The sequence below is a fragment of the Magnolia sinica genome, chromosome 9 (assembly GCF_029962835.1).
Source record: "Magnolia sinica isolate HGM2019 chromosome 9, MsV1, whole genome shotgun sequence".
NCBI classification, from domain to species: Eukaryota; Viridiplantae; Streptophyta; class Magnoliopsida; order Magnoliales; family Magnoliaceae; genus Magnolia; species Magnolia sinica.
This window is the reverse complement of record NC_080581.1, coordinates 29499115-29510308: the sequence shown is the minus strand read 5'-3', so window position 1 is coordinate 29510308 and position 11194 is coordinate 29499115. Positions and strand designations below refer to the sequence as shown.

Genomic DNA, 11194 nt, shown 5'->3' with positions numbered 1-11194 from the left:
TAGTTTGTGATATAGCCAAGTTTAGTGAAGATGAGTTCATTTATGTTGACTCAGGTGTGGATATTTGGACTCCTAGTGGAGCATATCTTTTGTGCTTTGTAAGCCAAGCAAGTGTATCTGCATCCCAAAGTGAGGTCCCCCCCTCCCCTTAAGCTTATCACTTGAGTTTGTTAATCTTATTATAGATGATGTTTTAATTACTTAAATTTAGAACTTATTGAGTTACTTGGTTAATCTATTTGTCTCAGTACACGAATATGCTAATCTTTTATGCAATTAACTCTTAAATTGAATAATTGACATGCCTCTTTAATTTTATTAAGAATAAGTGATTTGATTATCACATGTTATCTCAAGTTAAAATTAGGTTAATGTTCATTCCCCAAGTATAGGGTTGTGATGTAGTAATAAACTCGGTAAGACCGAGGTCGAATCCACAGGGACTGATACCTGTACATTATCTGAAACCAAGTAGAACTAGAACTAGGCTAAAATGTGATCTAAACTAAATAGAATTTAAGGAATAATTGTGGAATAATTATCTAAAACTTTAAGGAATTCAGAGGAAGGAAACTAGGGATTCAGAGGATCCACTTGTAGAGATCAGGGAGATCTTATGCCTGCTTCAAAAATCATGAAAATTAAACTGAACTTCTTCTGATATAATTTTAAAGAGATGAAAGGTATATGAATTAGAATGGATTCCATCACCACACCATGCCCAGGAGACAAAGTTAACAAAAGAATTAAACTAATTACCAACCAATCAACATGCCATGAAGGTCAGGAAGGGTACTGTCATCCTACCATGCCTATGGAACAATGATAAATAACAGGGCTTCCTGACTTCATAAACATAAAAAGGAAAAAGAAATATTCAAAGCCATTGCAAACCCATTGTAATTTCAGTCACAACAGACCATTAAAGACTAAGAAAAATATTCTTTGAATAATCAACTAGAATCACGTTCAGTTTATGAATTTGAAATTACAGGAACAAAATATAATCTCCCGTCTCGCTACAGGCTTCACCTCTTAGCCCCAGCTAAGAGGTTTAGCCACACATGAATGGCTTAAACTCAAAACAAGTGATAATAGAAAAAGAAGAAAGAAAAGAACAAGAGGGAAGGAACAAAAAAAAACCAGCTTTACGTCATTCTTCACATGCTGCCTCACTCTCTCTCCTGCAATCGTCCAGCCAAGTCCCTCCTGCTGCTTCACCTTTAAGCTAAGCTCCCCGCCTTCCTCCGTTCCTTCACGTCTTCTCTCCTTCAATGCTCCACCGCCTTCCTCCGTTCCTTCACGTCTTCTCTCCTTCAATGCTCCACCGCACCCCACGTCCTTCAGCTTCCCTCCCTCTTTATAGAGCTGTCCTCGGAGAGGGATTTCCGCACTCCCTGCGGAAGTTTCACGAGCAGGAAACTGTCCAGAGAATCCCGCTGTTGCTCTGATTTTACGCAAGAAGTGCTTGCATTCGACCCGCGTTTGGTGCGGTTTGGCCCACCAGTTTGACGATCTGACCTCTTGGGCGTGGTTACATTAGACCTTACACATGATTGGTCGGTCTGGATCATGCATCCGACCACCATCATGGACGCATAACAGCCCGAGAAAGCCGGGCGGCGTCCGGTTTTCACGAATGCCCGTAACAGGGCACGTGCTGACGCGTGGTGGGGCCCACTTCACTGGTTTTTTGGAAGATCCACTCCGTCTATTCGTATCAGCTCGAAAAAACAAGTGGGACTCACTGTTTTTGGATAAAAATTGGTGCGGTCCAGGGATGATTTCATTCAGCCGTTCGCCATTAGTTTTGACGATTAACAGCCGGCCTCTGATGTTTCTTGAAATTTCGCCATCTAGGCGAGGATGATAGGGGGCAAGGGCTTCTGATGGACGGTCCGGATCAGTCCATTGCATCATAGTGGTGGCCCACAAACGCCAGCTGCGAGCTCTGTTTGCGCGCTGGGGAGAATTTGAATTGGAGAGGGAGACGTCCCTGTGTTGCCATGCAAGTATTAGTGCAAAAAGTGTACTATGTACACTGTATGATGATTATGAGAAATCCACACCATCCATCTTGTTCTTCTCATGATTTAAGACGTTGAGATCGAAGATGAGGAGTATCCAGAGATCAGGTGGGTCCCAGATCAGTAAATTGTGGGCTGATCTGTCCGTTGGGCCACTTCCATAGCGATCCAATGGATGAAAATTTACGTGTACGGTTAATTTATGACCCTCAGGCCATGTAAAAAGTTTTGAGCTGATCGGATGGTGAAAACCCTGTGATCTTGCATTTTGGACGTCTTTTGGGCCACTTAAGCTCCAATTTCTTGATTTTCTTGAATCCTTGGCATGCACATCTATCGATCTTGGTCTCCTGGGGTCCGTCACTTGCCTTGGTGATTTCAGGCCATTAAATTCATGCTTTTAGTACCTTTTCCTAGTCCAGGCTCGTAAACACGCCCTGCAACACAAACATGATTAAGTCAGCCATTAAATGGAATTATGCTTGTAGATCCAAGTAATAACTGGAGTCTAATATGCAATATTTGACCCTCAACACAACCCCCAACCAGCATTTTGCTAGTCCCGAGCAAAGTATGCGAAAAATAAATTGGAAATTGCAGAACACATTTTATAAACTCGAGTGATTTTTGAAAATAATCCAGAATTAGAAGTCTACGATTCATGATTGTTGGCATTACTTTCTCCTGAAATCAAGCTCACAGTAAACTTCATAATCAAGTTCAAATATTAATCCCTTAATTAGAACAATTCCAAACATTGAATTCCATGGATGTATAGTCTAATCTCGACTTATCAACATTGAGATTCACCTCTCTATTTAAGGATATTATTGGTAACCAATAAGAGAATTCACGATAACCCAACTTGGCTTACACATTATCTTTTTATTCTTTTAATATTTGATTTTTTTTTAACTGAAAGTAACGCCAAGAAGGGGAATTGAGTCCTCACCTATAGGGAGCAAACCTATGGTAAAGACTGTACACCCAACTTTTTCTCATATCATTCATAGGGAATTAAATCTATACCTATAGGGAGCAAACCTATAGTGAAAACCATTCGCCTAATCTTTTCAATTTCTCAGGTTGGTTCCTTTCAAGCTTAGTGATTACCAAATTAATCCTTCAATATCGAATGAAATCTTAATGTGTAAGCGAGATGTGACATGTAAAATTATGATTCAATCAATGTTTAAAACTTCTAATCATGGATTAATAGTTCTAACTTAACTGTGAAATCTAACAGATACTGAATCCAAGCGTCTTAATTTTCCTACATCATGTATCTTGAAATTCCAAGTGCCCTAGATGGCTGTCAAAATTCCTTCGAATTCACAAGAAAGTCCAAAAAAAAAAATTAAAAATTTTCACAATTTTTGCTCAAGACCAAGAAAATGCTGATTAGGTCACCTAATCTCCCACCCCCAACCTAAAATCTACATTGTCCTCAATGTAAAAGATATGAGCATGCAATGTACTTGGGACAACGAAAAGTGAGTATGAAGTGATGGGAAGATAGTACCTGGATGATGAATCGAGAGACACTTTCCAAGAGATCGCAGCATGGGCGTCGGTTAGCACGAGAGAGAAGGCAACACAAAAATAACAAAAATAAAATCCTAACTATACCACTTTCGTAGGTGCTCTCGATTGCATTTAGCGTATGCAACAAGCCTTTAAACCCCTAGGTTACCCCTAGTGGACGAGTTGTAGTCTCGTGAGGGTTTGCAGTAATGTTACCCACAAACATTGAACTAATAAATGAGAAAAGTGAAATGGAATGAAAATTTGGGTTGCGTCCTAGGAGCGCTAAGTTTAACGTCTTCAACTAGACAAGAATGGACCATGAATTAATCAATCTTGATAACCTGGGTCCGCCAAATACCTCCATCAGACTAGGAGATCAATCCTGGTAAACAGGATCAGTCAGAGGCATGGACATGTCCTCTGAATCAAATTTCTCGACAAATGGTTTCAATCGATGTCCATTGACTTTAAACTCCTTGCCATTGTCGGGATCTCTTATCTCAACGGCCCCATGCCGAAAAACAGTGACAACAATGTAAGGGCCGGTCCAACGAGATCGAAGCTTACCTGGAAAGAGATGTAATCGAGAATTGTACAAAAGGACCTTCTGACCAGGCGTGAATGATTTTCGCAAAATGTGTTGGTTATGAAATGCTTTCATCTTGTCCTTGTAAATTCTCGAATTATCGTACGCATCATTCCGGATTTCCTCAAGTTCATTCAATTGAAGTTTGCGTAGTGAGCCAGCGTTGTCTAGATTGAAATTAAGATTTTTGATCGCCCAGTACGCTTTATGTTCCAGCTCCACAGGCAAGTGACAAGCTTTCCCATAGACAAGTCTAAAGGGAGACATTCCAATAGGGGTTTTAAAGGCAGTACGGTATGCCCATAAGGCATCGGTCAATCGGATTGACCAATCCATACGATCTAGGTTAACCGTTTTCTCCAAAATGTGTTTGATCTCCCTATTAGAAATCTCAGCTTGTCCACTTGTCTGTGGATGGTATGGGGTGCTCACCTTATGAGAGATACCGTATTTCTTCATTAAGCTCTCGAATGGTCTATTACAAAAGTGTGAGCCCCCATCACCAATGATGGCTCGAGGCATTCCGAATCGAGAAAGGATGTTTTCTTTTAGGAATTTAATGACCGTGCGATGGTCATTCTTTCGACACGGAATCGCTTCGACCCATTTAGTGACATAATCCACGGCGAGCAAAATATACAGATTTTCAAACGATTGGGGGAATGGTCTCATGAAATCGATGCCCCAGCAATCAAATGCTTTAATGATAAGGATGGGATTCAAAGGCATCATATTTCGACGGGACAATGCTCCCAATTTCTGACAACGCTCACAAGCTTTACAAAACTCATGAGTGTCCCTAAACATAGTGGGCCAGTAAAAGCCACACTGCAGAATCTTGGCCGTGGTCTTTTTAGCAGAAAAGTGACCACCACAGCTTGAGAATGACAGAAGGAGATGACGCTCTGATGCTCATCGTCTGGTACACATCTCCTTAGAATTTGGTCTGGGCAATATTTAAATAAATAAGGATCATCCCAGAAAAAGTTGCGCACCTCGGTGAAAAATTTCTTCTTATCTTGCGCAGTCCACTGTGTCGGTATGGCACCTGTAGCAAGATAATTAGCAATATCAGCAAACCAAGGTGAATGGGAAACTCTGAACAGTTGTTCATCAAGAAACATGTCATTGATATGAGTCGTCTCAAGGGACTCAGAGGTATTAAGGCGAGAAAGGTGATCGGCCACTACGTTCTCTACTCCCTTTTTATCTTTAATTTCCAAATCAAATTCTTGGAGTAGAAGGATCCATCGTATCAGGCGGGGCTTAGAATCATTCTTCGAAAGAAGATACTTAAGTGCCGCATGATCTGTGTAGATAATGATCTTGGATCCGATCAAGTAGGACCAAAATTTGTCCAAGGCAAACACTACAGCTAAGAGTTCCTTTTCCGTAGTCGAGTAGTTCACCTGGGCAGAATTCAAAGTTCTACTTGCGTAATGAATGACGTAGGGCCTCTTATCTTTTCTCTGGCCTAGGACCGCCTCAAGAGCATAATCAGAAGCGTCGCACATAAGCTCAAAAGGAAGGCTCCAGTCGGGTGGCTGCATGATAGGTGCAATGGTTAACGTGCCCTTAAGCTTGGTGAAAGCTTCCTGGCATTGCTCAGTCCACTCGTACGGAGCATCCTTTTGAAGAAGAGTACATAAAGGACGAGAGAGGAGACTAAAGTCCTTTATGAATCGCCTGTAAAATTCTGCGTGTCCTAAGAAGGATCGCAAGTCTCTGATGTTCTTGGGTGGAGGTAGGTTAGAGATAAGATCGATTTTTGCCTTATCTACCTCGATTCCCTTGGACGAGATGATATGCCCAAGGACAATTCCCTTCTGAACCATGAAATGGTACTTCTCCCAATTAAGTACCAAGTTCTTTTCTTCACATATTTTCAGCACACATTTAAGACTTTCCAAGCACTTGCTGAAAGATGGACCGTAAACAGAGAAATCATCCATGAAGACCTCTAAATATTACCCCACCATATCAGAAAAGATACTAAGCATACATCGCTGAAAGGTGGCAGGGGCATTACATAGTCCGAATGGCATCCTTCGGTAGGCAAAGGTGCCATAGGGACATGTAAATGTGGTCTTTTCCTGGTCTTCAGGGGCTATCTCTATCTGGTTGTAGCCCGAATACCCGTCAAGGAAACTGTAATAGGAATGACCAGTTAACCTTTTCAAAATTTGATTGATGAAGGGCAAATGAAAGTGGTCCTTCCTTGTGATGGTATTCAATTTCCCATAGTTGATCACGTTCTCCAACCAGTAGTGACTCTAGTTGGCACGAGTTCATTATTAGCATTGGCTACGATGGTGATTCCGGACTTCTTAGGGACCACTTGAGTTGGACTCACCCATTGACTATCAGATATAGGGTATATAATACCCACGTCCAATAGTTTAAGAACCTCGGCCTTAACCACTTCCTTCATGTTTAGATTTAGTCTACGTTGTGGTTGCCGAGCGATTTTTACATTATCCTCAAGATATATGCGGTGAGTACAAATCGAGGGATCGATTCCCTTGAGGTCCGCTATCGTCCATCCTAGGGCTCCTTTATGCTCAATGAGAGTAGATATGAGCATACTCTCCTGTTCTTTCTCCAGGTGGGCAGAGATCACCACCGGGTATGTCTCATCTTGACCTAAATAGGCATATTTCAAATCAAAGGGCAAAGGTTTTAGGTCAAGCTTCGGTGGCTTGAGGTTAGACGGTAGAGGCACTACATCGGTTTGTGGTAATTCTTCAAATTGTGGCCTCCACCGGTTAACTTCAAGTACCAGTGAAGTATCAAGCAAGGCGCACGTCTCCCTAAGCATGTCATCATCAAAATCATGGGAGTGGGCCAGGCATGTCTCTAGATGGTCGGAGGGTAAGGTCAGAGGTGTCGTATCTTCCACGAAAGAGTCAATCATGTTAATGTCGTGGAAATCGTCATCATCCTCTGCGTTGCTGCTGTTATTGAAAAAAATGTTTGACTCCAATGTCAAATTTCCAAAAGACAGTCATAACACCATTCCTGCAATTGATAATTGCATTTGACGTGGCAAGGAATGGGCGACCAAGAATGACAGGAATCTGAGTGTTCATGTTATTGATGGGTTCGGTGTCCAGGATGATAAAATCTACAGGATAGTAAAATCTATCAACTTGGACCAACACATCCTCAATTATCCCTCTTGGTACACGAACAGAGCGATCAGCAAGTTATAGTGTGGTTAGGGTGGGTTTTAATTCGCCCAGACCTAACTGTTTGTATACCGAATAGGGAATCATATTTACGCTCGCTCCTAAGTCAAGAAGTGCGTGATCAATTCGATGGTTCCCGATTACACATGATATGGTTGGGCTACCGGGATCCTTGAATTTCTGCGGCACGTCTTGCTTCAGGATGGCACTCACTTTCTCAGTCAAGAATATTTTCTTTTGAATAATTTTCTGTCTTTTGGTCGTGCATAAATTTGGCATATGAAGGAATCTGTTTTACAACATCAAGTAGAGGAATGTTAACTTTCACTTGTTTCAACACCTCTAGGATATCCTGAGAGTTAGAGAGAGGTTTTGGTGAAACCAACCGTTGGGGGAATGGAGCAACTGGCTTCTCTAGAAGTTCCGGTTCTAATTTTTATGGGGCATCACAAGCTCCATCATTGTTGTCCTCTTCTGGTTCTTGAGGCTTTTCGGGCCTAACCGGAAGAGTTTTATCAATGATCTTTCCACTCCTAAGAGTGGTGATGGATTTAGCTTGCCCCATCTGATTTGAAGAGCTGGGATCATTAATCTTGTACTGCAGTTTAGGATTGGGGAGAGGTTGTGCAGGAAGCATCCCCTTTTCTATAACCGTCATACGAGAGTCTATCTTTTGCATAAAATCTATAATCCCCCGCATTGCCTGAGCCAGCTCTTGTATGGAATTTTGAACCAGTTCCTCTTGAGGTTTCACTTAATTTAGATTTTGATTGAAGAAACCTAGAGGAGTAGCCGTCTGTCCATTCCTCCAACTAAAGTTTGGATGATTTTTCCAGCCAGGGTTGTATGTATTGGAGTTAGGTCCAGTAAAAGGTCTTTGATAGTTATTTACGGCATTGGCTTGTTCATTCAACACTCCTCGAAAGACAGGTATTGTAGGACAGTTTTCAGTTGTGTGAATGTTGCAATCACAGATGCCGCAAACAATTTCATTGACCTTATCCTTCTTTCCTTCTATGGCCTCAACTTTCCTTATGAGTGTAGTCACTTTACACTTGAGATCATCCTCTTCTTTCAAGAAATATAATCCACCTTTCTCCTTTAATTGAGTCGGCCTAGACGTGGTGTTCAACTTTGGGTAATAGTCCCAAGATTGTGTTTTTTCAGCCAAATTGTCGAGGTAGTCCCATACCTTGTCGACATCTTTATTAATGAACTCTCCATTACACATTGTCTCGACCATTTGGCGCATGGAAGATGTCAATCCATCGTAGAAAAAATTTGTAATACGCCACGTTTCAAATCCGTGTTGTGGGCATGAACTGACCAAATCTTTGAACCTTTCCCAACATTGGAAGAATGTTTCATCTTCCTTTTGGGCAAAGTTCATGATTGCTTTTCTGAGGGTAATCGTTTTATGATGTGGGAAGAATTTTTTTTTGAATTCCCTCTGCATGTCGTTCCATGTGCCAATGGATCTAGGACGCAGTTAATGTAACCACGTCTTAGCTTTCTCTTTTAAGGAAAAAGGAAAGAGTTTCAGCCTAATGTATCCTCAAATACATTAGGAAAACATAATGTAGCTATAATCTCATCGAACTCTTTCAAATGCAAATATGGACTCTCTGATTCAAGTCCATGGAATTTGGGAAGGAGTTGGATAACTCCTGGCTTGATGTCCATTTGTCCTGTGTTTTCAGGGAAAATCATGCATGAGGGCGTACTCACTCCCGCTGATTGTAGATAATCTCGTAAAGTACGAGGCGGGGGTGCCTGTTGCACCTCATTTTCATCTTGGGTATCCTCCACCCTGGGTGGAAGTAGAGGAGGTTGGTCTTCAGCCATAACTTCACTTAACTCAAGGAATTTTGAGCGGTGTCTAGTCCTGCGATGGATAGTCAACCCCTCAACCAATCCTCCTTCAGTCAAGAGACGTCGAGTGTTGTCACGGGCCCACTTGGGCATGAAACACTCGCAGCCCTCAATCAAATTCGAACGAAAAGAAAATCTAGAAAGAAGGAGAGAGAGAGAGAGAGTTGGAAAGAAATTACCAAATTGAAGCCCCTAAGTTAAGGACCTGCAAAATAAAACAAAAATAAGTTAGATTCTAAAAAGGAGAAAAACAATCCTTTAAAAGGAAGATAACAGTAAACTAATTTCTAAAAGAAAGTGGAAACTTCTAAAATAAATTAGGCAAGTCCTAAACTAGAAAGTAAATTACTAAAAGAGAACTGAAAAATAGAAAGTAGGGAAGGAGCTTACCGAATTAGAAATTTCTATCTTAAAGGCCTACAAAATAGGAAGGTTAGTTTCTAAACAAAAATTCTACAAATAAATTAGGAAAACAAAATTAGATTCTAAAAGAGTTAAAATTAGAAAGTGAAAAACAAAAGAGGAAAGTTTCTAAAATTAGAGGATTTTTCTAGAAAGGGAAATAACTAACTTAGTTTCTAAAAATAAACTGCTTCCTAAAAATAGAAAAAATACTAGAATTAAAATTTTCAAAATTTAAACCCTAATTCTAAAAGGTAGAAAAAGTAGAGAGATTAGGAAGGAATTACCAATTTAGAAACTTATGTCAGGATCCTACAAAACAGGAAAACAAGTTAGTTCTAGAAAAAAAATCTACAACTAAAGTTAGTTAAATTTTAAACTTAAATTAATTCTAAACCTAATTAATTTCAAAAAATCGCAACTATCAGTCCCCGGCAACGGCGCCAAAAACTTGTTCACTCCCCAAGTATAGGGTTGTGATGTAGTAATAAACTCGGTAAGACCGAGGTCGAATCCACAGGGACTGATACCTGTACGTTATCTGAAACCAAGTAGAACTAGAACTAGGCTAAAATGTGATCTAAACCAAATAGAATTTAAGGAATAATTGTGGAATAATTATCTAAAACTTTAAGGAATTCAAAGGAAGGAAACTAGAGATTCAGAGGATCCACTTGTAGAGATCAGGGAGATCTTATGCCTGCTTCAAAAATCATGAAAATTAAACTGAACTTCTTCTGATATAATTTTAAAGAGATGAAGGGTATATGAATTAGAATGGATTCCATCACCACACCATGCCCAGGAGACAAAGTTAACAAAAGAATTAAACTAATTACCAACCAATCAACATGCCATGAAGGTCAGGAAGGGTATTGTCATCCTACCATGCCCATGAAACAATGATGAACAACAGGGCTTCCTGACTTCATAAACATAAAAAGGGAAAAGAAATATTCAAAGCCATTGCAAACCCATTGTAATTTCAGTCACAACAGACCATTAAAGACTAAGAAAAATATTCTTTGAATAATCAACTAGAATCACGTTCAGTTTATGAATTTGAAATTACAGGAACAAAATATAATCTCCCATCTCGCTACAGGCTTCACCTCTTAGCCCCAGCTAAGAGGTTTAGCCACACATGAATGGCTTAAACTCAAAATAAGTGATAATAGAAAAAGAAGAAAGAAAAGAACAAGAGGGAAGGAACAAAAAAAAAACCAGCTTTACGTCCTTCTTCACACGCTGCCTCACTCTCTCTCCTGCAATCGTCCAGCCAAGTCCCTCCTGCTGCTTCACCTTTAAGCTAAGCTCCCCGCCTTCCTCCGTTCCTTCACGTCTTCTCTCCTTCAATGCTCCACCGCCTTCCTCCGTTCCTTCACGTCTTCTCTCCTTCAATGCTCCACCGCACCCCACATCCTTCAGCTTCCCTCCCTTTTTATAGAGCTGTCCTCGGAGAGGGATTTCCGCACTCCCTGCGAAAGTTTCACGAGCAGGAAACTGTCCAGAGAATCCCGCTGTTGCTCTGATTTTAGCAAGAAGTGCTTGCGTTCGACCCACGTTTGGTGCGGTTTGGCCCACCAGTTTGA

The 11194-nt window shown here is 40.8% G+C and overlaps 1 non-coding gene across 1 annotated transcript; it reads left to right on the top strand.

Moving 5' to 3' along the window:
* The first annotated feature begins 8629 nt into the window (after positions 1-8629).
* LOC131257038 (small nucleolar RNA R71) lies at positions 8630-8736 on the top strand. The gene has a single exon (XR_009177061.1). It is a non-coding gene; the product is annotated as a small nucleolar RNA R71 (small nucleolar RNA).
* The last annotated feature ends 2458 nt before the right edge of the window (positions 8737-11194 follow it).